The sequence below is a fragment of the Lepisosteus oculatus genome, unplaced genomic scaffold, assembly GCF_040954835.1.
Source record: "Lepisosteus oculatus isolate fLepOcu1 unplaced genomic scaffold, fLepOcu1.hap2 HAP2_SCAFFOLD_60, whole genome shotgun sequence".
NCBI lineage: Eukaryota > Metazoa > Chordata > Actinopteri > Semionotiformes > Lepisosteidae > Lepisosteus > Lepisosteus oculatus.
Genome location: NW_027168149.1, coordinates 210,596 through 236,048, shown reverse-complemented (window position 1 = coordinate 236,048; position 25,453 = coordinate 210,596). Strand labels below are relative to the sequence as shown.

Genomic DNA, 25,453 nt, shown 5'->3' with positions numbered 1-25,453 from the left:
TCTTGTACCATAGAACATGATTTTCTTTGTATTTCAAGCCCACAAAGTGTCCAAATGACGCACTACATGATATAAGGAAGATTATCACATGCATATCGGTATTATCTTTCTTATGAAAATGCATTCCTTTCATTACCTTTTACTTTTTAAAATGAACTCAAATTGTGTATAATGTAATAATTTAAGTAGAAGTGCTTCACTGCTCTATGCCGTCTGGAAATAAATCCTCAGACTACTTACTGCCCTGGGCATGTACCAATAAATTACAGGAGCACATCTATATATCACTGCGTTGAAGCAGGAGACACACAATCACTGCAAACACATCCTAAATACAGTGTTCTAGCACCTTTGACCTCATCCAGAACATATCATTTCTTGAAAGGGATTGCTGTCCGAATGCACATCTGAATCCCAAACAGAATCTCTAGTAAAATACGATCATTTGTGAAACAGGCAAATGACTGTCTCAGGGGCCCATTCCTCATTCTCAAGACACATGTATGCAGTACGTACACCATGCATTGAGCAATAGGGATTAAAGACACCACAGCTAAGGTTAGAAGTCATTCTGACTATATTCTAAAATATTGGACTCATATTCTTATGATGGCAGACATGATGCTGCGTTTAAAACCGGGGTTAATGGACATTATATGACTGTCAATTCTGTTTTGTTTTGGAGACTCTTGGCTGCCTATATGGTACACTGCAGCGTGAAGGAATTATTTTCCAAAACTGTGTCAGCTCAAAAGTTGTAAGAGAACCTCTCCAGCTGCTTTAACTCTCTTCATTTTTGTCATTTAATTGTCTGTCGGCACTATGTGGCAGCGTTGCATGACAACCCCTCTCACCACGGAAAGGAACCTAACAGCTTTGGTAAGAGAGGAGAAAAGGACCTGGCCAGTAAGGGGCACGAACCCGTGACTTTGGCGTTATTAGCACCATGCTCTAACCAACTGAGCTAACCGGCCTCACGACAGTGGTTCTCTCTGTGCTGCAAAAAATCGAACTCAGGGAATTTCTTTTGCCCTCCTTTGAATAGAAAGCCGTGTAATTCAGTGTACGGGCTTTCTCATGCAGTTTCATGGTTCTTGTAACCCAAATCCTACACTGGCCTGAAGTGCCCCCCATTTCACAGAATTTTTCAGCTGATTTAAAATGTACCTAAAGGAGAAGCATTATTGAAGACGATCAATTACCAAGAGCTTTTGTCAAAGGTTTTGGTGGTCATTTTTAATGACCACAGAGCGATGTGACCTCGGTTTTACATCTCATCCAAAAGACAGCGCCCTTTTACAACACAGTGTCTCCGTCACTATGCTGGGGCATTGGGACCCGCACAGACCTCAGGGTGAGCGCCCCCCCGCCGGCACCATTAACACCGCTTCCAGCTGGAAGCTTTGTTTTTCCCTGTAGCTCACCCTCATCCGGGTACTGACCTGGCTCACACCTGCTTAGCTTCAGTGGGTTTTCAGTTGCGAGTTGCAAGGGGATGCAAGTGATGGAGCAGCTAGCTGCAAAAGCCACTGCATTGGCGGGGAATCAAAGCCGAGCCTCCCGCGTGGCAAGCGAGAATTCTACCACTGAACCACCAATGCTCAGAACCAGGGCCTTCAAAAAAGATGCTTTTTTGGTGCTCTGTGCAAAAAGCATCGACATCTGCTTCCAGCTGTAAAATGCCATTCGCGGACGCTGAAGAACTTATTTGCAAGGGAGCGGGTACAAGCAATTTGGCATTTTAAAACCACCAGGAACACCGAACAGGCGCGCTTCTTTGCTTGCGCCGAAACACAACGACAGGAGGTGGACAACGTAGTCGGCAGGATTCGAACCTCTTTCTGTCTATTATATACTAAATGTTCTCTTGTCTGTCTCTTGTTTGTATAGAACTGAATGTCCCTGACAATGTACTGTTAGTTTTAATTGAAGAACGGCATTTGTGTTCAAATATATCAGACAAGTTTACGTAACTGCTCATGCGACACTCAGTTGTAATTAGTCAAGAAATAAAGTCGAACAACAGCTGCGGGTTTGATTCTGAACGTATCAGATTGCAGCACCTTTTACTTCCATTGACAAATGATAGAGATTCGAAGAGAGATCCTTCAGACCAGCAAGCAAACCCACGGCTATTTCGGTTTTCTATCTAGGCAACGTTGGTGTCTGCAATAGCATACATGAAAGCGTGATGCAATTTCTGTGGCTAAATTTGTTGCACGTCATGCACAGTAAGAGTGTTTCTAACACCAAATAAAAAGTCAACAATTAGCGATCACGCCTTCTCCTCAGTTAACCCACTGAAACCCTTGCTGTTAACAGTTCTTTAATGCATGCTTTACGAGCACCTACATATTGTGTCGGTTCTTTCAGTTTTATTCATTAGGTTTTCAAAGGCATAAGTAGAACACCAGAGGTGCGAACGCAAGATGTGTGGTTATCTGAAGAACTCATTTCCATGGCAGCGGGGCCAAGCTATTTAGTGTTTTTATAGTACCAGGGAAGGAGAAGCGGCACTTCACCTTTGCCGCGCAGGCACAAGGAGACGTGCGGCAGACGCCGTAGTCGGCAAGATTTGAACCTGCATGGGGAGTCCCCAACGGATTTCGAGTCCATCGCCTTAACCAATCGGCCACGACTACAGCGAGTTCACCATTGCCGCATTCCTCCTTTAATCTAACACGGAGTGCGACGTGGCTGCGGAAACCTTTTCAAAGTCGCTCTCCGTTAAAAAAAAATAATACCTTTGACAAAATACGTGCCGGCAGACAGACACGCCTCAGAGGGTTTAAGGCTGGCTTCATGTCGGAATGATAAAGTCTCCCCGTCCGGACATGAAAATGCCACTTTGTTACACACAAAAAAAGAATCAACAACAGAGAAATGCCCACAAGCATTTGAAAAGCCGCACCACGTCGCACTTGAAATAGCTCTTACATTAGTGGTAGACGCAGGAATCGCATTTTTATTTACGCTCTTACCAACGCGATGGAAAGCAAAACAAAGCAAAGCAGAGCAAAACAAAACGAACAAACGAAAACCCTGCACATAACGCCGTTACGTGCCCAAGTGGTATTGTACGTCATCCTAGCACTGCACCCCGGGGCGTACGGTACATGGGAACGAGCACACGCCACGAATCGTCTCGAATCACTCCCTACAGCTGTAAGGCGCCTTGAAGCGTGCACCCCCAACATTCTTCTTTGCGCATCTGTGAAAGGTAAACTCTTGAGCAAACTCTGAACCGGCTCTAAGGAAACTAATCCGATTAGACGTAACTTTGACTCATCTTTTTACGCTCAGTGCTGGATTGCTCAAACTCCAGCTAGGGTTAGGGTTAGCATTCCCACGCTACTTAGACACTTTGTTTACGCTCAGTGCTGGATTTTGGGAACTTCAGGACGAGTGGGAATTTTCTCCTATCTGTCCATTCTGTTTTGTTTTGGAGACTCTTGGCTGCCTATGTTGTACAGTGCAGCGTGAAGGAAACATTTTCCAAAACTGTGTCAGCTCAAGAGTTGTAAGAAAACCTCTCCAGCTGCTACAACTCTCTTCATTTTTGTCATTTAATGTGACACTCGATGTATAACTGGAGCCTCACATATGTAAATGGTGCGGCTCCAGTTCGACACCCAGTTCGACACCACTTTACAGTATATGACAAAAGCATGGCAAACTGTGCCGGACCAGCAGATAACTTCCGCTTATTTTGACCATATTAAACATTGGAAATCTTCCCACTTGCATTTGTGACACTTGATTTTGGCTCCACCTAAGAAACTCTTAAATCTTCTAACACTTTTCTCTTCTCCCGCAACACACTTGTCTGTCGGCACTATGTGGAAGCGTTGCATGACAACCCATCTCACCACGGAAAGGAACCTAACAGCTTTGGTAAGAGAGTAGAATTACCTGAAGAACTGCTTTCCATGGAAGCAGGACCAAGCGATGTAGCATTTTTATAGTACCAGGAAAGGAGAAGCGGCACTTCGCCTTTGCCACACAGGCACAAGGCGACGTGCAGCAGACGCCGTAGTCAGCAGGATTCGAACCTGAGCGGGGAGTCCTCAATGGATTTCAAGTCCATCGCCTTAACTACTCGGCCACAACTACAGTGAGCTCGCCGCCGCCGCATTCCTCCTCCGGAGTGTGAGGTGTCTGCGGAAACCTTTTTAAAGTCGCTCTCCGTTAAAAAAAAAATACCTTTCACAAGATACATGCCGGCAGACAGACACGCCTCAGAGGGTTTAAGGCTGGCTTCACGTTCAAATGATAAAGTCTCACCGTCCGGATGTCAAAATGCAACTTTGGCAGACAGAAAAAAAACATCAACAAACCACAAATGTGGACAAGGATTTTACAAGCTGCACCACACTGCACTTTCAAAAGCATTTACATTCGTGTTAGACGCAGGAATTGTCCTTGTTTTGCGCGCTTACGAACGCCATACAAATAAAACAGGTCTACGGGTCTGAAACCTGCTCCACGGAAAACAGTTCTGTTGCGCTTTTGATCAAAGGGAGATTCTCTGTTCTTACTTTTTCATGACATAACACCCAAAGGGGCTTCTTTGGAGCTGGATTCCAACCAGCATCCTAAAGTTTCTTGGTCGTATCCTTTACAGTCCTCTGTTCGGTCGACATGGAACAGAAGGGGGCAGCTTTCCTCACACATACAGTGCAGTTCTGCATCAGACCTCTAACTCGTTTCCTTAGCTTGGATTTAAGCCACGAAGCAGGCTTCTACTGTATAAACGTCTAGAGGAATCACAAACTATTTGAGAGGCCATCATCCCAGGGGGAACTGACAAAGTCTATCCCTAAACACCTAGCGCAGTCTCTCGAGAGACTGTCAAAAATCGCTTTCTCCGTTTGTGCTGCAAGTAAGTGAAAATGCGGTCTCAACCCAGAGCCACTTGGCAGCAGCGGCACGTAAATACTGTTACTGCCACTGCTCGATACCGACGTTAGCCTACTATACCATGTTCAGCCACCGCTAGAAAATGTACAGCTCTAGTACTGGAGCAAACAGAAGGAGGGCCAACATCTAACTTAATTACTCAATTAAATTGATAACAACTTGTGTTGAGGTACAATTGAATTCTCGAGACGCAATGTAGAACATGGGGTTAACTTATCCACTATGTATGGATTTGGAATTTCCCGGCACGAACACCAAACCAGCTGACAAGCTCTGTTGCAGCCTCTGTTCCAGCGGTTGTCCAATGGGCGTTGTGTCGGCGTCCTCTGGCTACCAGCCAACCAGTCAAGGTGCAGCTCGGAGTAGGACGGGCGGAGGAATCTGACTGCGGCGCGCAGGGCAGTCGTTGCTCCGAGGGGATCTACCAGCAGTCCGGCTGGCTAGTAGAAAGTCTCTATGCACAGAGTGTGACCGCGAGTCCTCACAAGTCACTCTTTTGCCTGGGAAGAAACTGGTTCGTTCCCGGTCCAGCGCTGCTTCTGAATAAGCTATTCAGGTTGTCGACGAGGGTCCAACTGTAGGCTGCCGTTGATCAAACGGAGCATTCACGTTAGTAGAATTCTGAGTACGTACGGGATGCTTGGCCTCGCGCTTAGAACAAAGTCCAAGTCCCTATGCAGACAACAGCAGTTGTCACGTGATTGTCTCTGAGGATGCGCGAAAATGGCCAAGGAGAGCCCCGATCTGAGCTTGCGCTCCCTTTTTGACCAAGACACAGATGTGTGCTGATTGGTTGAGAGTTTGGCGGGCATTGGAGACCCACGTGGTATTACCACGCCCTGCCAGTCCCTGATTGGTTGGTCAAGGTGAGATATAAGTCACTTACTCTTGACACTTAAGAATGCAGTCCAGATGTCCATTCAGCACTCCCTAGACAGATAGGCGCCAATGGATGACCATTGATCATGATAGCCAGGCTTAGCTAAGTGCATCCCTGTCTGGGAGCTGTTCCCTATCAAAAGAAAACAACTTAAATCAGTCTGCATGAATACTTTCTCTGTGGCTGCACCACAGAGATGGGGGGTGAGATGGGGCTTCATTTAGGACAGCATACCAACGCTTAATTCTGTCTTATTAACAAGCATTGCCGCTACACTTGTATCCCAACTTTTGCAACTCGCAACTGAAAACCCACTGAAGCTAAGCAGGTGTGAGCCAGGTCAGTACCAGGATGAGGGTGAGCTACAGGGAAAAACAAAGCTTCCAGCTGGAAGTGGTGTTAATGGGCGCTCACTCTGAGGTCTGTACGGGTCCCAATGTCCCAATATAGTGACGGAGAAGCTGTGTTGGAAAAAGGGCGCTGTCTTTTGGATGAGATGTAAAACCGAGGTCATAGTGCTCTGTGGTCATTAAAAATGACCACCAAAACCTTTGACAAAAGCTCTTGGTAATTGATGGTCTTCAATAATGCTTCTCCTTTAGGTACATTTTAAATCAGCTGAAAAATGCTGTGAAATGGGGGGGCACTTCAGGCCAGTGTAGGATTTGGGTTACAAGAACTATGAAACTGCACGAGAAAGCCCGTACACTGAATTACACGGCTTTCTATTCAAAGGACAAAAGAAATTCCCTGAGCTTGATTTTTTGCAGCACAGAGAGGACCACTGTTGTGAGGTCGGTTAGCTCAGTTGGTTAGATGGTGGTGCTAGTAACGCCAAGGTTGCGGGTTTGAGCCGCGTACGGGCCAGGTCCTTTTCTCCTCTCTTACCAAAGCTGTTAGGTTCCTTTCCGTGGTGAGATGGGTTGTCATGCAACGCTGCCACATAGCGCCGACAGACAAGAGTGTTGCGGGAGAAGAGAAATGTGTTTGAAGATTTAAGAGTGTCTTAGGTGCAGCCAAAATCAAGTGTCACAAATGCAAGTGGTTGGATTTCCATTGTTTAATATGGTAAAAATAAGCGGAAGTAATCTGCCGGTCCGGCACAGTCTGCCATGCTTTTGTCATTTACTGTAAAGTGGTATTGAACTGGGTGTCGAACTGGAGCCTCACCATTTGCATATGTGAGGCTCCAGTTATACATCGAGTGTCACATTAAATGACAAAAATGAAGAGAGTTAAAGCAGCTGGAGAGGTTTTCTTACAACTTTTGAGCTGACACAGTTTTGGAAAATGTTTCCTTCACGCTGCACTGTACAACATAGGCAGCCAAGAGTCTCCAAAACAAAACAGAATTGACAGATAGGAGAAAATTCCCACTCGTCCTGAAGTTCCCAAAATCAAGCACTGAGCGTAAACAAAGTGTCTAAGTAGCGTGGGAATGCTAACCCTAACCCTAGCGTAAAAAGATGAGTCAAAGTAACGTCTAATCGGATTACTTTCCTTAGAGCTGGTTCAGAGTTTGCTGAAGAGTTTACCCAGTGGGCACTGATTCGTCGAATATACGTATATTCACGGCGAAAATACGGCTATACGTATATATACGTCGCCTCGACGTATAATCAAAGTCGAATTGCAACCGTAAAATCGACGACATTAATAAACGCATATATAACGTCGAAAACACATCTAACACAGTGCCTGAGGCTTTTTACTGTATGTATCGTGTGTGCCGCAACTAGGAGTATACGGCACTCTGCACAGTGTACGAAGTAAATTATTTTCGCAGTAATTAATTTACACGTGTATAATAAATATAGTAAATATAATAAATTAATTACTGCGAAAATTACTTCGTACACTGTGCAGAGTGCCGTATACTCCTAGGTAAGTTAGGTACATCTTTTTGCCCAAAACTGAAGGTGCGACATTCCTCCCTCCCCCCGTGATGCCAGGCCTGTCCCCATCCTATTCCATAATGTCATTATACTGTATATAATACCATACAACAGTGACCGATCCTTACTAACTGCATGCGTTAAAATTGCACATCAGCTCATAGCAGGGGGCACATAGCCGCGATGTATTATCAATGTTAAATTTCAACCATAATATCGACAACATTAATAAACGCATACGTTGAGAAAATATCGAACCCAGCATATTTTCCGGTTATATACCACAATGCATTGCTAGTATTCGTTGGTCACCATTTTGGACACGTTTTTCAAACGTAGAAGTATATCCGCAAATATCTCAGCAATCCTCTTTTGACGAGTAAGTATGAACAATAATAATACTATCTGAATACATACAGATCTTTCTTAATATTATTTTGATTAAAATAGTAAGTGAATAAGCAAAAAATGGCACATAAAAATAGTGGAGCTTTTTAAACGTCTGTACTTACTGCGCCCCATAAGAAATCGTTTGTCCCCGTTCAAAAGAGGTTGTGCGATGTCCTGCAGCGTTCGCAAAGCAAACCTTTGACAGTTTGAAAAGAGGAATTTATTCTGCTTCCTGTGCGTGCAGTAGTTACAAAGTTGAACGTCTTTACACGATCTGCTGCAGTTTTCAGTGGGCGGGCGTTGTCAAATGGCTTGGAAAAACGCACTGTGTTTCGGCTCGGCAAACATCGTGAGCAGTGTCCTGCATGTTTTCTGTGTATAGCTGTCTTTTAACGCATACAGAATTCATTCGAAATGGGGAATGGTGTGAATGGGGAAGATGACACTAAATCGTTTTGCCGTTTCTCTATTCTTATTCTATGTTGTACTTTCAAACTTTGGGTACTCTTTAATTAGGACAGACTTTATTGCTCAACTTCTATGATGCAAGCCAAATTTTATACATTTATTTCAGCTTTGAGCTTAGTAAACCGTTCATTTTTTAGATTATACTAAAGAAGATATTAATCATCATTAATTTGGGAAGTAATATTATATAATTTTCTCCTAGCTGCGGTGCTGAAGTCCCGCCCTAAATCAGCAGAAAAAGAAATAAAGGAGCACGCAATGTGTTACTTGAAGAATGCATATGCAAGGCAGGGGGCCAGGAGATCTGGACACTGAAAATACTAGGTTTTTGGTTCTAACTGTTAGGACAATTACACAGGGTTTGCAAATAGTGGACAAAAATCGTCTTAACTTCCATTGTAATATTTTTTTTCTTGGAAATATAGAAGTTGTACATTTTAAAATGTATATTTGAATCAAAATGTGGTTTTGAGTTAGTGTGTTAATGTAATTAGTTTGTGTTTGCCGTTACTATACTGTATATTGCCATATTACCAGAATTTGTAGCTGAAGTTTAAGACTAGTTGTGTTTTTTATGATTATTGCCCATATGTTGATTGTTGATTGATTGTATACAATGTATAATTTGAAATACATATTTTTCAGGTGTGAATGTTTATTTTCAGAATAAATTTCTAAACCAAATCATTGGGTTGATTTACTAGTTTCTACACCTGTAAAACCTAACTTTGATGTATAATAGACCTCTACCCATATACGTATAATAGACCTCTAAAGTTATCCGTATAATAGACCTCTACCCATATACGTATAATAGACCTCTAAAGTTATCCGTATAATAGACCTCCAACCATATACGTAGAATAGTCCTCTAAAGTTATCCGGAACTCCTACCATATATGTATAATAGTCCTCTAAATTTATCCGTATAATAGAACTCCAACCATTTACGTATAATGAACATCTAATCATAGACGTATAATTGACGTATAACAATAGACGTATATTAGAATTTCATTCTAGACGAATTGCAGACCACATTTAGACGTCTAAGGTATGCGTTTAATAGACGTATATTATACGTCTTTTGCCCACTGGGTTACATCTCAACAGAAACGCTCTTTAGCTCTTTCAGTGTTATGCAGAGAACAGCGTCTGTCGAGATCACTTTTGAGTCAGCGCGAAATGCCGTGTGCTGTCAGTTTGATTTCATATTGCTCGTAGCGGCGCCCGGCTTTTGTCTGTCAAACGTTAGGTTGCGCTTCTTCATGCTGCATCGTCGACATGAGTGGAGCTTTTTAAACGTCTGTACTTACTGCGCCCCATAAGAAATCGTTTGTCCCCGTTCAAAAGAGATTTTGCGATGTCCTGCAGCGTTCGCAAAGCAAACCTTTGACAGTTTGAAAAGAGGAATTTATTCTGCTTCCTGTGCGTGCAGTAGTTACAAAGCTGAACGTCTTTACACGATCTGCTGCAGTTTTCAGTGGGCGGGCTTTGTCAGATGGCTTGGAAAAACGCACTGTGTTTCAGCTCGGGAAACATCATGAGCAGTGTCCTGCATGTTTTCTGTGTATAGCTGTCTTTTGATGCATACAGAATTCATTCGAAATCATTGATTTCTCCAATTATCAAGGGTCCCTTAAAGGATGAGTCAAAGTAACGTCTAATCGGATTAGTTTCCTTAGAGCTGGTTCAGAGTTTGCTCAAGAGTTTACCTTTCACAGATGTGCAAAGAAGAATGTTGGGGGTGCACGCTTCAAGGTGCCTTACAGTGCGTTGTTTCCGACACAGTGTGGCCGGGTGTTTTCCGAGTTATCGCACGGATTGGGCACGCCCACAAGCCGAGAGCCGCAGGCGATGAGCCCGGGGCTGAACGGGCCCCACTGGCTAGTTTGTAAGGCCAGGTGCATTGCCAACCACGACCGGCAGCGCAGAGGCTTTGAAGGCGGTCTGGGCTCCTGCAGCTGTGCAGCCACGCACTCTGGTTTCACTTCATCTCGTACAAATCTTTCGCCTTTTATTAAAGATTTCCGTGGAGAGGAGCATGAATAAGTTCCATGCAATTTTTGTGCTTCCCTGCCTTCGGGTGGGGCGCAGCCTGGCTGGTCAAAGAGAGAAAACAAAAACGTTCGCAATCACTCTTGTTATGGCAATTGTGGCCGTCTGCTCCGCGAGTCCTCGGTCTCCGGCTGTCTGATTGGCGCTCTTTTCTTTGGGGGGCGGGAAGTGTCCGGCCGCAGGGGATCTTGGGACCTCGCTTTGCATAGCGGCTTCCCAGAGTGCGTCGTTTCCGGCACAGTGTGGCTGGGTGTTTTCCGACTTATCGCACGGATTGGGCACGGCCGCAAGCTGAGAGCCGCAGGCGATGAGCCCGGAGCTGAACGGGCCCCACTGGCTCGTTTGTAAGGCCAGGTGTATTGCCAACCATGACCGGCAGCGCAGAGGCTTTGAAGGCGGCCTGGGCTCCTGCAGCTGTGCAGCCACGCACTCTGGTTTCTCTTCATCTCGTACAAATCTTTCGCCTTTTATTAAAGATTTCCGTGGAGAGGAGCATGAATGAGTTCCATGCAATTTTTGTGCTTCCCTGCCTTCGGGTGGGGCGCAGCCTGGCTGGTCAAAGAGAGAAAACAAAAACGCTCGCAATCGGTCTTGTTATGGCGATTGTGGCCGTCTGCTCCGCGAGTCCTCGGTCTCCGGCCGTCTGATTGGCGCTCTTTTCTTTGGGGGGCGGGAAGTGTCCGGCCGCAGGGGATCTTGGGACCTCGCTTTGCATAGCGGCTTCCCAGAGTGCGTCGTTTCCGGCACAGTGTGGCCGGGTGTTTTCCGAGTTATCGCACGGATTGGGCACGCTCGCAAGCCGTGAGCCGCAGGCGATGAGCCCGGAGCTGAACGGGCCCCACTGGCTCGTTTGTAAGGCCAGGTGTATTGCCAACCACGACCGGCAGGGCAGAGGCCTTGAAGGCGGCCTGGGCTCCTGCAGCTGTGCAGCCATGCACTCTGGTTTCTCTTCATCTCGTACAAATCTTTCGCCTTTTACTAAAGATTTCCATGGAGAGGAGCACGAATGAGTTCCCTGCAATTTTTGTGATTTCCTGCTTTCGGGTGGCGGGCAGCTGGGCTGGTCAAAGAGAGAAAACAAGCACGTTCGCAATCGCTCTTGTAATGGTGATTGTGGCCGTCTGCTCCGCGAGTCCTCGGTCTCCGGCCGTCTGATTGGCGCTCTTTTCTTTGGGGGGCGGGAAGTGTCCGGCCGCAGGGGATCTTGGGACCTCGCTTTGCATAGCGGCTTCCCAGAGTGCGTCGTTTCCGGCACAGTGTGGCCGGGTGTTTTCCGAGTTATCGCACGGATTGGGCACGCTCGCAAGCCGTGAGCCGCAGGCGATGAGCCCCGAGCTGAACGGGCCCCACTGGCTCGTTTGTAAGATCTGCGGCAGATCGTGTAAAGACGTTCAACTTTGTAACTACTGCACGCACAGGAAGCAGAATAAATTCCTCTTTCAAACTGTCAAAGGTTTGCTTTGTGAACGCTGCAGGACATCGCACAATCTGTTTTGAACGGGGACAAACGATTTCTTATGAGGCGCAGTAAGTACAGACGTTTAAAAAGCTCCACTCATGCCGACGATGCAGCATGAAGAAGGGCAACCTAACGTTTGACAGACAAAAGCCGGGCGCCGCTACGAGCAATATGAAATCAAACTGACAGCACACGGCGTTTCGCGCTGACTCAAAAGTGATCTCGACAGACGCTGTTCTCTGCATAACGCTGAAAGAGCTAAAGAGTGTTTCTGTTGAGACGTAATAAGCTTGTTTCTTTCTACCATGATGTTACCATGACAAAATCTGTCTTTAAACACCTTGCTCAGTCTCTGACGAGACTGTCAAGAATTGCTTTCGCCGATTGTATTGCAAACCGGCGGAAGCGGGGTATTGGGAAAAGTTTTCAACTAGCAATAATCGCGCATCGGCTAAACCTCACAGGCTACGATACTGCCACTGCGCAAAGCTGACGGTTGCCAGGCAACCGCGTGGATCCTATGGAAATCGTTATCAATCGTCTCATGGCATGTCGTTGCTGTAACGCTTCATATTTGCGGCCGGACACTTCCCGCCCCCCAAAGAAAAGAGCACCAATCAGACAGGCGGAGACCGAGGACTCGCAGAGCAGACGGCCACAGTCGCAGTAATAAGAGTGATTGTGAGCGGTTTTGTTTTCTCTCTTTGACCAGCCCAGCTGCGCCCCACCCGAAGGCAGGAAAGCACAAAAATTGTATGGAACTCATTCATGCTCCTCTTCATGGAAATCTTTAGTAAAAGGCAAAAGATTTGTACGAGATGAAGAGAAACCAGAGTGCGTGGCTGGACAGCTGCAGGAGCCCAGGCTGCCTTCAAGGCCTCTGCCCTGCCGGTCGTGGTTGGCAATGCACCTGGCCTTACAAACGAGCCAGTGGGGCCCGTTCAGCTCCGGGCTCATCGCCTGCGGCTCTCGGCTTACCTGGCAGGGGAGATACCTTGATCAGCCTGTAGTTGGAGTAGTTGGATTGTTTTCTTGTTTTGTGGAAGCAGTGTTTGTTTTGCAGTTTGAGATGGCAACCTTTGGATCCCGCAAGAATGCTGTACGTTTTGAGCTTTTGGATGACCTCTTCATGGATCGTATGCAGTTCAGCAGAAAAGTGTTACAGAAGGAACTTGGCTTTGAACCTCGGCACTTGGATTTCATCTTTGCTCTCCCAGGTCAGAAAGCATTTGAGGTTGTATTTGGTACCTATCCTCTGTTTGAACAATGCGTGGATGTGTTTGAGGCAAAAAGAGGGAAAGTTCCTGCACTTGAGAAGATCAACTTGCAGCCTCTGACACAGAGAGAGAGGAAAACGGTGCATGTTGTTATGTTCTCGGAACTGGCAAAGACGGAGGACATTCACACCTGGCTTAACCAGTACTGCACCGTCCACCATGGAACTGAGGTTAGAGATGTTGACGGTATAAAAACAGGAGCAAGGAAATTCGAGGTTCGCTTACTACCGGACAATGTAAATGGAGGCTTAAGGCACCTGCCCTCTACAATCCGGCTGGGCGCCTGCAATGGCTATGTTTTTTATGTGGGACAACCAAAGGTGTGTCGGCGCTGTGGTGCTGTGGGACACCTGGCATCTTCCTGCACTGTGAAATGCTGCAAGACCTGTGGCAAACAGGGACATTTAGCCTCTGACTGTTCAATGCTGCCAAAGTGCAATTTATGTGGCTCGGAAGGACACGTTTTTAAGAACTGCCCTCACGCCTACGCCAATAAACTCAAAATGAGAAAGGATGAGGCAGTGCTTGTTTCAGCCAAACCGGCCCGAAAAGCCAAAGCAAACAACAAGTCAAACAAAGAACCCTTGTTGGACAAAGAGTCTCAGCCTCCAGCCAGGATCAGTCCTGCTGTGGCTCCGGGGCCGGTGGAAGAGAAATCCACTACGCTCCCACAACCGCAGACTGCACCAGACAAGCACGAGGGTTTGAAAACCCCCGAGAACAGCGAGGACCCCTCCCCCACTCCTGCTCCTCAGAACGAGGGCCAGTGTGGGGCCCCCCGGTGGAGCGGGTCCAGCGACGATACCCAGGATTCAGCGGAGCTGCTTTTCTCAGACTCTGCAAGTGCTACAGATGCCCTCCTCTCCTCCATCCAGTCCATCACGGAGGATCTGCAACAGCTGGTGGGTGAGGGGGAAGAGGAGACTGGTGCATCGGCTGCACCCCTTTCCCCTCAGTGCTCCCAGGAGCTGGACTTGAGGAAAAGGAAAAATGACTCTGTTTTCTCCCCGAGCGAGGAGGAAGGAGAGAATGGCGATGGGGACAGCTGGAACCCCTCCACCCCTCCCTCTACCCCCTTCCTTGAAATGGACTCCGTGAACGCTTTTACTGCTGCCACCCTGATGAAGGCTCATTCAGAGGATGGCTGGCAGGAAATTGGTAAGAAGAAAAAGAAAAAGAAGAAGGTAACAGGTGAGACCGAAGAGAAATGTGTTTTGTAAAGACTGGTTCCACTTTCTTATGTAATATGGCTCTAAACATAATTTCTCTTAACACCAGAGGTATCAATGACGGAGTTAAATGTCAGTGTGTCTTTGATTACCTCCAGCAGAGAGAGGGAGATGTGTTGATGTTGCAGGAGTGTGCTTTAGCCTATCAAGAGAGGTATAAAAGCTTTGAAGATAGGTGGGATAAAGGGCCTTCTGTTTGGTCAGGGGACAATAACAACAGAGCCTCTGGCGTGGCCATTCTTTTCAAAGGATGGGCTTTCAAATTGAAAAGTATTCAGAGGGTCATAGATGGCAGGTTGCTGTGTGTGGATGTGGAATGGGGGACCGTTAACCTGCGGCTAATCAATGTGTATTGTCCTACTGACGTGGGAGGAAGGGTGGAGCTACTCAAGGCACTCTCTCCCCTATTGTTAAGTAGCACAGACGTGATAGTGGGAGGGGATTTTAATTGTATCTTAGAGCACACAGACAGGCAGTCTAGCTCTCCGATAAAATTGGATTCCAGCTCACTGGCCCTGCAAAACTTAGTTCAAGACTTTAAACTCTCAGACACATATAGATGTATATATCCCACAACAGCAGGATATGCATGGTCAGGGAGGAATAGCAGCTCCAGAATTGACTATTGCTTTGTCTCAGAGAGAGTGAAAGTTGTTGGGGTCACTCTTCAGCCTGTCTTCTTCTCAGATCATCAGGCTTTAGGGTGTAGAGTGGAACTCCAGGGCGGGACTGTCTTTGGCCCAGGCCTCTGGAAACTCAACACAAAGCTGCTAGAGAACGAGGGGGTAGTATCCCGCTACAAGGAGAAACTATCACAGTGGCTGTCCTTGCAGTGTCTGTACGGGTCAGTAGGAGAGTGGTGGGAGGAGGTGAAGATGAGGACAAAGGCCTTTTTCATGGCTGAGGGAAGGAAGGCTGCTGCCAGACGGAGAGGAGTGCTAGCCAGGAAACAGAGGCAGCTGCAGCGTCTCTACACGATGCTGCACAGTGGCTTCGATGTGCTCGAGGATATCACCCTTTTAAAAAAGGACATCCGGAGCATAGCCGAAGAAAGTAGTCGAGGAGTGCTGTTAAGAGGCAGAGTGCAGTTCTTGGAAGAAAATGAGAAGTGTACTCGCTTCTTTTTCAGGAAAGTGGTAGGCTCCAAGTCTGTCATGGAAAGTGTAGTTGATGAGGAGGGACGAGAGAGAACAGAGCCGAGTGCTATCCTCTCCTGCACCAAGGCCTTCTACTCAAGACTGTACAGCTCTACAGAGGTAAAGGATGAAGAAATTCATTTTTTTACCTCAAAGCTAGAAAACGTTTTGAGTGAAGAAGATAGGGAAGTACTTGAGAGGGATTTGACAGTAGAAGAGCTGAGACAGGCTATGGAGAGCTTACAGAAGGGGAAAACTCCAGGTGCTGACGGGCTCCCTAAAGAATTTTATTGCACCTTTTGGGATCTGCTTCAGGATCCGCTACTGGTCCTATTCGAGGAAAGATATAAGACAGAATTGCTGCCTGACTCCTTAAGAGAAGGCACTATCTCTCTCTTGTTTAAGAAAGGAGCAAAAAATGACATAAAGAACTGGAGACCCCTCAGCCTGTTAGGCGTGGACACTAAGATCCTGTCCAAAGCCCTTTTCCTGCACCTACAAAATGTAGTGGCCTCACTGGTAGGGAAAGAACAGACTTGTGGGATAGCAGGACGCCTGATGAGCGACAACCTGGCCTTGTTGAGGGATGTCTGTCTGTACTCTGAGGATCGCTCCCTCCCTCTTTGCATTTTAGGTGTAGACCTAGAAAAGGCCTTTGACCGCCTAAACCGGCAGTACTTAACATCGGGACTTGAGCACATGAAGTTTGGCCCCATCATGAGAAAGTGGATTAACCTGCTGTACACAGGTAGCAACAGCAGAGTCATGGTTAATGGCAATAGATCACGCCCCTTTGAAAGTCTGTTCAGGGGTGAGGCAGGGCTGCCCATTATCCCCCTTGTTATGCGTTTTGGCTATGGAGCCCTTAGCCTGTGCCTTGCGCCAGGATCAGGCCATTAATGGGATACCAGTGCCTGGAAGTGGGGGAGGAGAGGTAAAGACATCTCTATACATGGATGACGTCACCCTGCTCCTCTCTGACAATGCCTCAATTAGCAGAGCTCTGCAGTGCTGTGATCGTTTCTCTTTGGCTTCCTCCGCAAAAATTAACAAATCTAAGAGTGAGATTTTTTATCAGAACTGGAGGGAGCCAAAAGAAGGACATGATCTCAGGCTGCAAGAGAAGAGAATTAAGGTCCTGGGGGTGTATTTTGGAGAAGAGATGGGAACAGTAAATTGGCAGAACAAATTGCCAATCTTAAACAAAAAACTGATGCAATGGAAGGACCGAGACCTCACCATGACAGGGAAGGTGCTTGTCATCAAAGCCGAGCTCTTGCCTGTCTTGAATTTTCTGGCTTCTACCTTCCCAATCCCACACCGTGTTGCGGCGGTGATGAGGAGATTGATGTTTCAATTTCTATGGGGTGGGAAGCAGGAAAGACTCAGAAGGGAAATAATGTACAGGCCGCTACCCTCAGGGGGGAAGTCTGTCCCAGATATTGCTACGAAGCTGCTGTGCATTTTCCTGGCCTCTGTGCTGAGAGGCTTTGCAACAGCACCTGCAGCGCGTACCTGGACTTATTTTTCCAGGCTCTGGGTAGGTAGGGAGGTGTTCAGAGTGTGGGGTGTCAGACCCAAGCTGGACGTCCCACTCTCTGACACATGCCCTGCAATTTATGGGACAGTTAAAAGTTTTCTAAGATCTCACCCAATTGGCCATATTCCCCTCCGAGATGTCAGCGTCCAAAAACTGGAAGATTTCGTTGCACCCCAGAACAATAGGCAGACCCATGTGGGCATTTTAACATCAGCCCAAACAAGGAAGGTGTGGAAACACACATCCTCTAAGTTTCTGTGCAACATTCACAGAGATTTAGCCTGGAGTGTCGTCCACCAGTGCTTACCGGTACGAACTTTCTTGTACCGTAGGGGCCTCACCCCCAGCCCTCGCTGCGTTAGGGTGGGCTGCGGCGAGGAGGAGACTGTATCCCATCTCCTGTGGTCCTGCTTTTTTGCTAAGGCCTTCTGGGCACAGTTTGAAGATTGGTTGCTGGCTCTCTCGCCCCAATTTACCCTGACCGCTGCTTTCGTCATATACGGCATCTCTCCTGTCAAACTTCCTCCTGACGTGTTTGACAGGATCTGGGCCGTGGTGAACAGTGGGAAAGTTGCCCTGTGGAGAGTGAGGAACATGGGGCTGTTCAAAGGCATCGAGATCCCAGTCAAGGCAGCAGGTAGCCTGGCCCTGTTCATCACCCGAGAGAACTATTACCTCAGAGATCTGTGGAGAGGAGGGAGGAAGCAGAAAATCTGTGGGAAATAGAGAGCATAGGTCAGTATCTCAAGAAACTGTGAAAAACATTATCAAGTTTAAGTAAAGAATGTGATTTGCACCAGAAAAAAAGAAAATTGTTGCTATGTAACTGTTACCATGTCAAAATGTAATGAGATGTGATCATATATACTGTTTTAAGTATGTATATGAATGTAAAGCTTTCTGATTTGTGATGTCCTGTATTTTTTTGTGAAAAGAAAATAAAGTTCTTAAAAATCGAAATCGGTTCACCCAGGGCGAGGCTCGGCCATTGCACTCCGGCTGTGCTGACCCCTGCGAATTCCCCAAATGTGGGAATCTCGACTGCATAATTTCTGGTAGTGGGGGACTGCGTTCGCGCTCTCCCCTGATGTGCTTGGTCCAAAATCAGATACGGGAGGGTTAGGACACCACGAGCTGCGTGGCTGCGGAAGGATCCCGGTTCGACAGGAGTGGACGCCGCTGCTGGTTCTCGCTGGCTTTTAGTTAGGGGTCCGGAGAAGCATCTCAAGCTAGTTCCACTACTCCTTCCGGACGTTCATTCCCTTTTCAAAGTCAGTCGTTTTGCTGTAGTCTGCGTTCTTTAGGCTGATTATCGAGGTTAGCCTTTATTTGGTCATGGGGGGCCTCGGTACTGTATGCTGAGTCTAAAGACAGTTTCACCCGTTTTCTGATTGCTCGGTTCTGTACCAGTGCAGACATGTCAAACAGTGAATGGCTGTACCTCTATTGTATCCGTGCTCAATGAATGAAATCGGTAACAAATGAATATATGTCTAGTTATACGAAAAACGAGTGGTTTATCGACTCATCTTCATTTGCAGATTTAGAGGCAGCTTCGATATTCGTTTTACAGACGGGTTTTTTTTTTGGAATATGGGTCACACACATGCCACAGCAACAAAACATCTCTAGAGATGAGGCTATAGATCACCTTTCCATCCTGCAGGTTTTCCTCCCAAAGCCTACGGCACCAACGGCGACCCCTGCTGGCCGGGAGAGCAAGAGCTTATAGCACCTGGTATTCCCAGGCAGTCTCCCATCCAAGTACTAACCAGGCCCGACGCTGCTTAGCTTCCAAGATCAGACGAGATCGGGCGTGTTCAGGGTGGTGTGGCCGTAAGCGAAAGCCCTGCCGCCTGACTCGCTACTTGAAGCTGTGTGTGGCGGGGGTTCCGTGCCCCCCCGAGCGGGACTGAAGGATCGTTCGTGTGCAACTCTTTGGAAAGGAGCTGCTTTCCAAATCGCATTGCGTGCCTGGATGTTGGCGAATGCGCTCCCTTGTGTTGGCTCGTCCCGCACTGGAGGAGCACCAGGCAAGTCTTCACCAGACAAAAACCTCCAGTGCACAGCACTCTGGAAACATTTCGGGGCTTTCGCGTGTTTATTTCAGCACGTAAAGCGCACCGGTCCAACACGTCGGCCGGGCGCGCGGCGCCTCCGCCCTCTTGTGGCCTTGCGGCGTCAGAGCAAGAGGCTCCTTCTCGCTGCCCTTCCGCTGTGTTGCAGGGCCCCGAGAGGGAACCCGGAGCGCGCACTTTGTGGGGGGCGGGGGACCGCGTTCGCGCTCTGCCCCCGGTCTCTTGCGCGAGTACTAAATCTCACGGACAGGGGGGCCTCGTCATTGATTGTTACAGGTGAGACGGGGATTAGGAGGAGACCCCGACTGATGTGTAAAGGGGAGCACTAACACCAGAGGGACACCCCCGGCGTCTCTTTTTGAGAGACGCCCTGGGGTTTCCTAATGGCCAAGGAGGGTCGGGACCTCGGTTTGACGCCTCCCCCGAAGGACGGCGCCTGTTTGTGCAGCAGAGTATCGCCATCAGGAGGCTGGGGCGTAAGAGAGCCACACAGCCCGCAGGGTGAGCGCTCCCTACTGGTCCCAGTCACACCTCTTGCAGGAGCAGCAGCAACCGGAGCTTTTCCGGGGTGGAATCTCCCATCCGGGTGCCGGCCAGGCTCACACCTGCTGGGCTGCCCCGGGGGTGAGCCCAGTCGAGAGTCGCAGGGCCAGATCTAGTCACCGGGGAGAAACGATACAAGTGAAGGATTGCTCGGCTCTCGGCACTTGAAAAGACCGACAAATGTCTCGTTCCCGCCGGAGCTGAATGTACCCGCATGTGTGGTGTCGTCTTCTTCCCCCGCCCCGCTGTGTTTGCTGTATTGTCTCTGAAGCCGGCCCCCCCGAGACGAGACGGGCTGTTCCTGTGCCCCAATTAACACTTTACAGGTGCCATTCCCCGGCATTGTGGCCATTGTCGGTGCTCACACGCGATAAGATAAGGCGGAGGAGAGCGGAGCATGCCCAGCGGCAGACATTCAAGGAGGGGGCAGTGCGAGGTGAGGTGAGGTGCGACACGCCGGAGCCCCGACGCAGCTAATGCGGAGCACTTGTTGGACTGGCATCGAAAGGACGTGTGCGCACGGAGCGAGCCTTCCCTGCGGCGGAGCGCGGGAACTTTCTCCCCCCCTCCCGCTGCAGGAGTTGTGTGCACTGCAGCGGTGCTGAGAGAAAAGCACAGAAGGCAGCAGGCTCTGGAGAGCAGGTAAGAGACGGAGCCTTGTGGGCAGGCGAGCAGGCCCGTTTTTTGGAAATTGCTGAAAAGGTTTGTTCGGTGTGTGGCAGGCGCACGTCGCGAGCTTGCGTGGCGATCTGCCGGTCTGGAGTTATGCAAATGAGGCCGAATTGCATCCCGGGACATGCTGCGAATGCACAACGGCGACTGCAGATGTGTAGGAAACGGCGCGCTCGTTTTCTCGTTTTGCCCACACTTTTGAGTGTTAGTGTGGCGTGTGAGTGTGTGAAAGAGTGGGCCCAGCAGGAGGCGGTGGCGTGCGGGGCGAGGAGGTGGCCTAGGCTGCGCGATTTGTGCTGTGGGTGCGGGCCGCTTGCAGGGGCTTGTACAACTCATACTTACCTGGCAGGGGAGATATCTTGATCAAGAAGGAGATTCAACCAGGGCGAGGCTCGGCCATTGCACTCCGGCTGTGCTGACCCCTGCGAATTCCCCAAATGTGGGAATCTCGACTGCATAATTTCTGGTAGTGGGGGACTGCGTTCGCGCTCTCCCCTGATGTGCTTGGTCCAAAATCAGATACGGGAGGGTTAGGACACCACGAGCTGCGTGGCTGCGGAAGGATCCCGGTTCAACAGGAGTGGACGCCGCTGCTGGTTCTCGCTGGCTTTTAGTTAGGGGTCCGGAGAAGCATCTCAAGCTAGTTCCACTACTCCTTCCGGACGTTCATTCCCTTTTCAAAGTCAGTCGTTTTGCTGTAGTCTGCGTTCTTTAGGCTGATTATCGAGGTTAGCCTTTATTTGGTCATGGGGGGCCTCGGTACTGTATGCTGAGTCTAAAGACAGTTTCACCCGTTTTCTGATTGCTCGGTTCTGTACCAGTGCAGACATGTCAAACAGTGAATGGCTGTACCTCTATTGTATCCGTGCTCAATGAATGAAATCGGTAACAAATGAATATATGTCTAGTTATACGAAAAACGAGTGGTTTATCGACTCATCTTCATTTGCAGATTTAGAGGCAGCTTCGATATTCGTTTTACAGACGGGTTTTTTTTTTGGAATATGGGTCACACACATGCCACAGCAACAAAACATCTCTAGAGATGAGGCTATAGATCACCTTTCCATCCTGCAGGTTTTCCTCCCAAAGCCTACGGCACCAACGGCGACCCCTGCTGGCCGGGAGAGCAAGAGCTTATAGCACCTGGTATTCCCAGGCAGTCTCCCATCCAAGTACTAACCAGGCCCGACGCTGCTTAGCTTCCAAGATCAGACGAGATCGGGCGTGTTCAGGGTGGTGTGGCCGTAAGCGAAAGCCTTGCCGCCTGACTCGCTACTTGAAGCTGTGTGTGGCGGGGGTTCCGTGCCCCCCCGAGCGGGACTGAAGGATCGTTCGTGTGCAACTCTTTGGAAAGGAGCTGCTTTCCAAATCGCATTGCGTGCCTGGATGTTGGCGAATGCGCTCCCTTGTGTTGGCTCGTCCCGCACTGGAGGAGCACCAGGCAAGTCTTCACCAGACAAAAACCTCCAGTGCACAGCACTCTGGAAACATTTCGGGGCTTTCGCGTGTTTATTTCAGCACGTAAAGCGCACCGGTCCAACACGTCGGCCGGGCGCGCGGCGCCTCCGCCCTCTTGTGGCCTTGCGGCGTCAGAGCAAGAGGCTCCTTCTCGCTGCCCTTCCGCTGTGTTGCAGGGCCCCGAGAGGGAACCCGGAGCGCCAACTTTGTTGGGGGCGGGGGACCGCGTTCGCGCTCTGCCCCCGGTCTCTTGCGCGAGTACTAAATCTCACGGACAGGGGGGCCTCGTCATTGATTGTTACAGGTGAGACGGGGATTAGGAGGAGACCCCGACTGATGGGTAAAGGGGAGCACTAACACCAGAGGGACACCCCCGGCGTCTCTTTTTGAGAGACGCCCTGGGGTTTCCTAATGGCCAAGGAGGGTCGGGACCTCGGTTTGACGCCTCCCCCGAAGGACGGCGCCTGTTTGTGCAGCAGAGTGTCGCCATCAGGAGGCTGGGGCGTAAGAGAGCCACACAGCCCGCAGGGTGAGCGCTCCCTACTGGTCCCAGTCACACCTCTTGCAGGAGCAGCAGCAACCAGAGCTTTTCCGGGGTGGAATCTCCCATCCGGGTGCCGGCCAGGCTCACACCTGCTGGGCTGCCCCGGGGGTGAGCCCAGTCGAGAGTCGCAGGGCCAGATCTAGTCACCGGGGAGAAACGATACAAGTGAAGGATTGCTCGGCTCTCGGCACTTGAAAAGACCGACAAATGTCTTGTTCCCGCCGGAGCTGAATGTACCCGCATGTGTGGTGTCGTCTTCTTCCCCCGCCCCGCTGTGTTTGCTGTATTGTCTCTGAAGCCGGCCCCCCCGAGACGAGACGGGCTGTTCCTGTGCCCCAATTAACACTTTACAGGTGCCATTCCCCGGCATTGTGGCCATTGTCGGTGCTCACACGCGATAAGATAAGGCGGAGGAGAGCGGGGCATGCCCAGCGGCAGACATTCAAGGAGGGGGCAGTGCGAGGTGAGGTGAGGTGCGACACGCCGGAGCCCCGACGCAGCTAATGCGGAGCACTTGTTGGACTGGCATCGAAAGGACGTGTGCGCACGGAGCGAGCCTTCCCTGCGGCGGAGCGCGGGAACTTTCTCCCCCCCTCCCGCTGCAGGAGTTGTGTGCACTGCAGCGGTGCCGAGAGAAAAGCACAGAAGGCAGCAGGCTCTGGAGAGCAGGTAAGAGACGGAGCCTTGTGGGCAGGCGAGCAGGCCCGTTTTTTGGAAATTGCTGAAAAGGTTTGTTCGGTGTGTGGCAGGCGCACGTCGCGAGCTTGCGTGGCGATCTGCCGGTCTGGAGTTATGCAAATGAGGCCGAATTGCATCCCGGGACATGCTGCGAATGCGCAACGGCGACTGCAGATGTGTAGGAAACGGCGCGCTTGTTTTCTCGTTTTGCCCACACTTTTGAGTGTTAGTGTGGCGTGTGAGTGTGTGAAAGAGTGGGCCCAGCAGGAGGCGGTGGCGTGCGGGGCGAGGAGGTGGCCTAGGCTGCGCGATTTGTGCTGTGGGTGCGGGCCGCTTGCAGGGGCCTGTTTAACTCATACTTACCTGGCAGGGGAGATACCTTGATCAGCCTGTAGGTGGAGTAGTTGGATTGTTTTTCTTTTGTTGGAAGCAGTGTTCGATTTGCGGTTTTTGAAATGGCAACCTTTGGATCCCGTAAGAATGCTGTACGTTTTGAGCTCTTGGATGACCTCTTCATGGATCGTATGCAGTTCAGCAGAAAAGTGTTACAGAAGGAACTTGGCTTTGAACCTCGGCACTTGGATTTCATCTTCGCTCTCCCAGGTCAGAAAGCATTTGAGGTTGTATTTGCTACCTATCCTCTGTTTGAACAATGCGTGGATGTGTTTGAGGCAAAAAGAGGCAAAGTTCCTGCACTTGAGAAGATCAACTTGCAGCCTCTGACACAGAGAGAGAGGAAAACGGTGCATGTTGTTATGTTCTCGGAACTGGCAAAGACGGAGGACATTCACACCTGGCTTAACCAGTACTGCACCGTCCACCATGGAACTGAGGTTAGAGATGTTGATGGTATAAAAACAGGAGCAAGGAAATTCGAGGTTCGCTTGCTACCGGACAGCGTAAATGGAGGCTTAAGGCACCTGCCCTCTACAATCCGGCTGGGCGCCTGCAATGGCTATGTGTTTTATGTGGGACAACCAAAGGTGTGTCGGCGCTGTGGTGCTGTGGGACACCTGGCATCGTCCTGCACTGTGAAATGCTGCAAGACCTGTGGCAAACAGGGACATTTAGCCTCTGACTGTTCAATGCTGCCAAAGTGCAATTTATGTGGCTCGGAAGGACACGTTTTTAAGAACTGCCCTCACGCCTACGCCAATAAACTCAAAATGAGAAAGGATGAGGCAGTGCTTGTTTCAGCCAAACCGGCCCGAAAATCCAAAGCAAACAACAAGTCAAACAAAGAACCCTTGTTGGACAAAGACTCTCAGCCTCCAGCCAGGATTAGTCCTGCTGTGGCTCCGGGGCCGGTGGAAGAGAAATCCACTACGCTCCAACAACCGCAGACTGCACCAGACAAGCACGAGGGTTTGAAAACCCCCGAGAACAGCGAGGACCCCTCCCCCACTCCTGCTCCTCAGAACGAGGGCCAGTGTGGGGCCCCCCGGTGGAGCGGGTCCAGGGAGGATACCCAGGATTCAGCGGAGCTGCTTTTCTCAGACTCTGCAAGTGCGACAGATGCCCTCCTCTCCTCCATCCAGTCCATCACGGAGGATCTGCAGCAGCTGGTGGGTGAGGGGGAAGAGGAGACTGGTGCATCGGCTGCACCCCTTTCCCCTCAGTGCTCCCAGGAGCTGGACTTGAGGAAAAGGAAAAATGACTCTGTTTTCTCCCCGAGCGAGGAGGAAGGAGAGCATGGCGATGGGGACAGCTGGAACCCCTCCACCCCTCCCTCTACCCCCTTCCTTGAAATGGACTCTGTGAACGCTTTTACTGCTGCCACCCTGATGAAGGCTCATTCAGAGGATGGCTGGCAGGAAATTGGTAAGAAGAAAAAGAAAAAGGTAACAGGTGAGACCGAAGAGAAATGTGTTTTGTAAAGACTGGTTCCACTTTCTTATGTAATATGGCTCTTAACATAATTTCTCTTAACACAAGAGGTATCAATGACAGAGTTAAATGCCAGTCTGTCTTTGATTACCTCCAGCAGAGAGAGGGAGATGTGTTGATGTTGCAGGAGTGTGCTTTAGCCTATCAAGAGAGGTATAAAAGTTTTGAAGATAGGTGGGATAAAGGGCCTTCTGTTTGGTCAGGGGACAATAACAACAGAGCCTCTGGCGTGGCCATTCTTTTCAAAGGATGGGCTTTCAAATTGAAAAGTATTCAGAGGGTCATAGATGGCAGGTTGCTGTGTGTGGATGTGGAATGGGGGACCGTTAACCTGCGGC

At 49.3% G+C, this 25,453-nt stretch overlaps 10 non-coding genes across 10 annotated transcripts; 5 read left to right on the top strand and 5 right to left on the bottom strand.

The window, feature by feature from the left end:
• Nucleotides 1–2,560: 2,560 nt before the first annotated feature.
• On the bottom strand, nt 2,561–2,642 carry trnas-cga (transfer RNA serine (anticodon CGA)). Its single transcript has one exon. It is a non-coding gene; the product is annotated as a tRNA-Ser (tRNA).
• A 7,887-nt stretch (nt 2,643–10,529) lies between these two features.
• Nucleotides 10,530–10,646, top strand: LOC138231515 (U5 spliceosomal RNA). Its single transcript, XR_011186766.1, has one exon. It is a non-coding gene; the product is annotated as a U5 spliceosomal RNA (small nuclear RNA).
• Nucleotides 10,647–11,037: 391 nt separating this feature from the next.
• LOC138231503 (U5 spliceosomal RNA) lies at nt 11,038–11,154 on the top strand. The gene has a single exon (XR_011186754.1). It is a non-coding gene; the product is annotated as a U5 spliceosomal RNA (small nuclear RNA).
• Nucleotides 11,155–11,545: 391 nt separating this feature from the next.
• Nucleotides 11,546–11,660, top strand: LOC138231502 (U5 spliceosomal RNA). Its single transcript, XR_011186753.1, has one exon. It is a non-coding gene; the product is annotated as a U5 spliceosomal RNA (small nuclear RNA).
• A 759-nt stretch (nt 11,661–12,419) lies between these two features.
• On the bottom strand, nt 12,420–12,561 carry LOC138231439 (U4 spliceosomal RNA). Its single transcript, XR_011186690.1, has one exon. It is a non-coding gene; the product is annotated as a U4 spliceosomal RNA (small nuclear RNA).
• A 230-nt stretch (nt 12,562–12,791) lies between these two features.
• On the bottom strand, nt 12,792–12,908 carry LOC138231500 (U5 spliceosomal RNA). The gene has a single exon (XR_011186751.1). It is a non-coding gene; the product is annotated as a U5 spliceosomal RNA (small nuclear RNA).
• A 5,261-nt stretch (nt 12,909–18,169) lies between these two features.
• LOC138231390 (U1 spliceosomal RNA) lies at nt 18,170–18,339 on the top strand. The gene has a single exon (XR_011186646.1). It is a non-coding gene; the product is annotated as a U1 spliceosomal RNA (small nuclear RNA).
• A 636-nt stretch (nt 18,340–18,975) lies between these two features.
• Nucleotides 18,976–19,094, bottom strand: LOC138231533 (5S ribosomal RNA). Its single transcript, XR_011186781.1, has one exon. It is a non-coding gene; the product is annotated as a 5S ribosomal RNA (ribosomal RNA).
• Nucleotides 19,095–20,879: 1,785 nt separating this feature from the next.
• Nucleotides 20,880–21,043, top strand: LOC138231549 (U1 spliceosomal RNA). The gene has a single exon (XR_011186796.1). It is a non-coding gene; the product is annotated as a U1 spliceosomal RNA (small nuclear RNA).
• A 636-nt stretch (nt 21,044–21,679) lies between these two features.
• LOC138231532 (5S ribosomal RNA) lies at nt 21,680–21,798 on the bottom strand. Its single transcript, XR_011186780.1, has one exon. It is a non-coding gene; the product is annotated as a 5S ribosomal RNA (ribosomal RNA).
• Nucleotides 21,799–25,453: the final 3,655 nt, after the last annotated feature.